This window comes from Schistocerca americana, unplaced genomic scaffold (genome assembly GCF_021461395.2).
Source record: "Schistocerca americana isolate TAMUIC-IGC-003095 unplaced genomic scaffold, iqSchAmer2.1 HiC_scaffold_455, whole genome shotgun sequence".
NCBI classification, from domain to species: domain Eukaryota; kingdom Metazoa; phylum Arthropoda; class Insecta; order Orthoptera; family Acrididae; genus Schistocerca; species Schistocerca americana.
In genome coordinates, this window is record NW_025726187.1 from 55001 (window position 1) to 60000 (window position 5000).

The window sequence follows — 5000 nt, forward strand, 5'->3', positions numbered from 1 at the left end:
TCTCAGGCTCCCTCTCCGGAATCGAACCCTGATTCCCCGTTACCCGTTACAACCATGGTAGGCGCAGAACCTACCATCGACAGATGATAAGGCAGACATTTGAAAGATGCGTCGCCGGTACGAGGACCGTGCGATCAGCCCCAAAGTTATTCAGAGTCACCAAGGCAAACGGACCGGACGAGCCGACCGATTGGTTTTGATCTAATAAAAGCGTCCCTTCCATCTCTGGTCGGGACTCTGTTTGCATGTATTAGCTCTAGAATTACCACAGTTATCCAAGTAACGTGGGTACGATCTAAGGAACCATAACTGATTTAATGAGCCATTCGCGGTTTCACCTTAATGCGGCTTGTACTGAGACATGCATGGCTTAATCTTTGAGACAAGCATATGACTACTGGCAGGATCAACCAGGGAGCTGCGTCAACTAGAGCTGAGCAGCCGGCCGCCCGGGAGTGTGTCCGGGGGCCCGCGCGAACACGCAAGCGTCCGCTCAATTATTCTGCAAACAGGAGGGAGGCTGAGCTCCCCTGCACCATACACCTCGAAACCCTCTCAGGTCCCGGCGGCGCGCAGCGCCGTCCTAAGTACTTGGTCGGGTCGAGAGAGGCGCAATCGCCCGGAGTTTGGCGAGTAGACGCTTTAGGTGCGACCACCCGTGCTCCCAACTGAGCTTGCCGCTGCCGACAGAGGCCCGGGAGCGTGCTGTCGTGGCATTGCCGGCGGGAGACAACACGCGCCACCTACGGTGACCGGCAGCTCCAACGCCAGCGCCACAGAAGGACAAAAGCCCCACTTGGGTGCCGAAGCGAACTCTCCCAGCACAGCGCACGCGCCAACACGTCCGCACAGCTGCGATACAAACCACCTGCGAGAACCGCAGAGGCGACCGAGCAGCAGACGGCGTCGCGGCGCCGAGCGCCGGGCGGCGGCGCATCCTCAGCGCACACAGTCCTCAATCGGACCAGCACACTGCAGATGTCCACCGCGCTTCGCACCGGGCCCGCGAGGACCTACTTTGGCCGCACGGCGCCGCGTGCAGGGTGCGCCGGCGCGCAGCTGCGCCGCCTGCCGCCTCCGTCGGCCCGGCGCGCCTGCCACTGGCCGCCCCCACCAGCCGGCTGTAGCGCGTGCGCCCACGCACCGCGCGGCCAGCACGCCGGGAGGCCCCCCCTCACCGGCCGGGGACGGTCCCACCCAGCCACCGCCGCGTATCGCTTCACACCCAGATGCCATTCACGTTCGTGGGCATGGTGGGTATCGCTGGAACAACCGGTTGGTAGCTCAACCGATCGTCGCCATCACTGATTCACCTCTAGCGAGAACAACCGCACCACAACGGTTTACCAGTTGTTCATTTGGCGTAACGTCACCAGCAAACGTAGGCGTCCATCGCCATTTGCAAATTCAACGATTGTTGCATGCCTGTGTCAGGTGTCACGACACACTATGTCTGCCCACATACACGCAACAACATGTGCACGCTTCGCGAACACGTGGAAGGTGGCCCCCGTACGTATGCGATGTCCATTGCGCGAACGACTGTCAACCGGCCTCTGTCGCATGTCGCAGATGTGGAACGCAGTGCACCATGCTATCACGGTGTGTGAGAAGAGACGACTACGTCTGACAACACGCGCCACTACATCAACAGACGGCTCATGCTGATCGCCATCCAGGGCATACCACACTGCAATCCAGCTCTTATAGGGAGACGACACGTAGCTGAGTGCACAACATTTGGACCGCATGGTTCGCCGTTGTTGGCGCAGTCGTTGTACGGTCACATGTACCACGATGTATCATTCAGTACATGAGGACCAATGTGCAAGTACAAGTGTGTGATTTGGACGTACAACATCAGCGGACAGTTGACACAGGCCGTACCACAGCGTAGGCTAAGTGCTTCGCCATGCAAATGCCAATGAACAACTGCAAATGCCAATGAACAACTGCAAAGGGCATTGAGCATGTACGTCCTGCTGCCATCCACATTACAGTGTATAGCTGCAAGGTGTTTAACATGAAGCGATACACTGGGGACCCGGGCAGTGCGAGTAGCAAACTATATTGCGGGGGTTGCAGTTAGGCAACACTACACTAATTTAACGCGTCGTATGACAATTACAGAGCAGGTTAAGGCCCAACGTGTGTTGGGTTAAGGCCCAACGTGTGTTGGGTTAAGGCCCAACGTGTGTTGGGTTAAGGCCCAACGTGTGTTGGGTTAAGGCCCAACGTGTGTTGGGTTAAGGCCCAACGTGTGTTGGGTTAAGGCCCAACGTGTGTTGGGTAGGCCCAACTTGTTGGGTTAAGGCCCAACGTGTGTTGGGTTAAGGCCCAACGTGTGTTGGCGGTTAAGGCCCAACGTGTGTTGGGTTAAGGCCCAACGTGTGTTACGTTTCGGCGCAACGTGGGTTACGTTACGGCGCAACGTGGGTTGCGTTACGGCGCAACGTAGGTTACGTTAAGGCGCAACGTAGGTTACGTTAAGGCGCAACGTAGGTTACGTTAAGGCGCAACGTAGGTTACGTTAAGGCGCAACGTAGGTTACGTTAAGGCGCAACGTAGGTTACGTTAAGGCGCAATATAGGTTACATTAAGGCGCAATATAGGTTTACATTAAGGCGCAATATAGGTTACATTAAGGCGCAATATAGGTTACGTAAGGCGCAATATAGGTTAGGTTAAGGCGCAATATAGGTTACGTTAAGGCGCAATATAGGTTACGTTAAGGCGCAATATAGGTTACGTTAAGGCGCAATATAGGTTACGTTAAGGCGCAATATAGGTTACGTTAAGGCGCAATATAGGTTACGTTAAGGCGCAATATAGGTTACGTTAAGGCGCAATATAGGTTAGGTTAAGGCGCAATATAGGTTAGGTTAAGGCGCATTTAGGTTAGGTTAAGGCGCAATATAAGTTAGGTTAAGGCGCAATATAGGTTACGTTAAGGCGCAATATAGGTTACGTTAAGGCGCAATATAGGTTACGTTAAGGCGCAATATAGGTTAGGTTAAGGCGCAATATAGGTTAGGTTAAGGGCGCAATATAGGTTAGGTTAAGGCGCAATATAGGTTACGTTAAGGCGCAATATAGGTTAGGTTAAGGCGCAATATAGGTTAGGTTAAGGCGCAATATAGGTTAGGTTAAGGCGCAATATAGGTTAGGTTAAGGCGCAATATAGGTTAGGTTAAGGCGCAATATAGGTTACGTTAAGGCGCAATATAGGTTACGTTAAGGCGCAATATAGGTTAGGTTAAGGCGCAATATAGGTTACGTTAAGGCGCAATATAGGTTACGTTAAGGCGCAATACGGTTACGTTAAGGCGCCTTACAGGTTAGGTTAAGGCGCCATACAGGTTAGGTTAAGGCGCAATACAGGTTAGGTTAAGGCGCAATACAGGTTAGGTTAAGGCGCAATACAGGTTAGGTTAAGGCGCAATACAGGTTAGGTTAAGGCGCAATACAGGTTAGGTTAAGGCGGCAATACGGTTAGGTTAAGGCGCAATACAGGTTAGGTTAAGGCGCAATACAGGTTAGGTTAAGGCGCAATACAGGTTAGGTTAAGGCGCAATACAGGTTAGGTTAAGGCGCAATACAGGTTAGGTTAAGGCGCAATACAGGTTAGGTTAAGGCGCAATACAGGTTAGGTTAAGGTACGACATAGGTTAGGTTAAGGTACGACATAGGTTAGGTTAAGGTACGACATAGGTTAGGTTAAGGTACGACATAGGTTAGGTTAAGGTACGACATAGGTTAGGTTACGGTACGACATAGGTTAGGTTACGGTACGACATAGGTTAGGTTACGGTACGACATAGGTTAGGTTACGGTACGACATAGGTTAGGTTACGGTACGACATAGGTTAGGTTACGGTACGACATAGGTTAGTTACGGTACGAACATAGGTTAGGTTACGGTACGACATAGGTTAGGTTACGGTACGACATAGGTTAGGTTACGGTACGACATAGGTTAGGTTACGGTACGACATAGGTTAGGTTACGGTACGACATAGGTTAGGTTACGGTACGACATAGGTTAGGTTTACGGTACGACATAGGTTAGGTTACGGTACGACATAGGTTAGGTTACGGTACGACATAGGTTAGGTTACGGTACGACCATAGGTTAGAGTTACGGTACGACATAGGTTAGGTTACGGTACGACATAGGGTTAGGTTACGGTACGACATAGGTTAGGTTACGGTACGACATAGGTTAGGTTACGGTACGACATAGGTAGGTTACGGTACGACATAGGTTAGGTTACGGTACGACATAGGTTAGGTTACGGTACGACATAGGTTAGGTTACGGTACGACATAGGTTAGGTTACGGTACGGACCTAGGTTAGGTTACGGTACGACATAGGTTAGGTTACGGTACGACATAGGTTAGGTTACGGGTACGACATAGGTTAGGTTTACGGTACGATATAGGTTAGGTTACGGTACGATATAGGTTAGGTTACGGTACGATATAGGTTAGGTTACGGTACGATATAGGTTAGGTTACGGTACGATATAAGGTTAGGTTACGGTACGACATAGGTTAGGTTACGGTACGACATAGGTTAGGTTACGGTACGACATATGTTAGGTTACGGTACGATATAGGTTAGGTTACGGTACGATATAGGTTAGGTTAAGGTACACATTGTTGTAAGGAAAGGTTTAATGGGGGGCGGGGCGGGGCGGCCGGTTTGTTGATTGTGATTATAGTAAGTGGATGCCTGCGGCATCATCTGATTTGCCACGTCAGGATGCACCTTTGGCTCATGACAGGCGGCGCTCTCATTCCATGCTTGTGGCAGACCTGTGTCTTTCATTCCTGCCATTGTTTGTGTGCTGTGAGAGGAGGCAGTATTGTGATGTTGGGTGCACCCCTGTGTAGGACATGTGTGGGTGTTGGTGGCTTGGCTGAGCAATGGTGGTTGTCGGGTGGGTGGGATATTCTGTTTTCTGAGTGGACCTCCCAGTCTGGTTATGACAGTGTG

The 5000-nt window shown here is 51.3% G+C and overlaps 1 non-coding gene across 1 annotated transcript in view; it reads right to left on the reverse strand.

Annotated features, from left to right (window-relative positions):
- LOC124583317 overlaps positions 1–417 on the reverse strand; it is a 1910-nt gene extending 1493 nt beyond the window's left edge. The window contains exon 1 of the ribosomal RNA XR_006974164.1: positions 1–417. This exon is cut by the window's left edge and continues 1493 nt beyond it. This is a non-coding gene — a ribosomal RNA (small subunit ribosomal RNA).
- Between the last annotated feature and the right edge of the window lie 4583 nt (positions 418–5000).